The 245-nt window shown below is 47.8% G+C and overlaps 1 protein-coding gene across 1 annotated transcript in view; it reads right to left on the reverse strand.

Moving 5' to 3' along the window:
- Window positions 1–245, reverse strand: part of KLHDC1 (kelch domain containing 1) — a 17,664-nt gene that overhangs the window by 16,723 nt on the left and 696 nt on the right. The gene's annotated exons all lie outside the window — the stretch shown is intronic.

A 245-nucleotide genomic window follows, 5' to 3' on the forward strand; every position in this document is an offset into this window, starting at 1 on the left:
GTGCTGAGAAGAAGCAGATCCTGGTTAAATATAACCCTGAAAAAAAAGTTATATTTAACCCAGATCACTTTCCTGATCCCAGTTCCCTGTGAGCACAAACTGCTGGACTGGGACATCAGGGAATACCAAGGGAGGGTCAGAGGGCTTTGGGCAACCCTGTCCTACAGGAAAGAGACAGCAAAGCATGGTCTGTGTGTGGAAAGAATTGGGGGAAAAAAGAGAAAAGGGGGGGGAAAGGGGGGAAA

The sequence above is a fragment of the Corvus brachyrhynchos genome, unplaced genomic scaffold (genome assembly GCF_000691975.1).
Source record: "Corvus brachyrhynchos isolate BGI_N302 unplaced genomic scaffold, ASM69197v1 scaffold245, whole genome shotgun sequence".
Lineage (NCBI taxonomy): Eukaryota > Metazoa > Chordata > Aves > Passeriformes > Corvidae > Corvus > Corvus brachyrhynchos.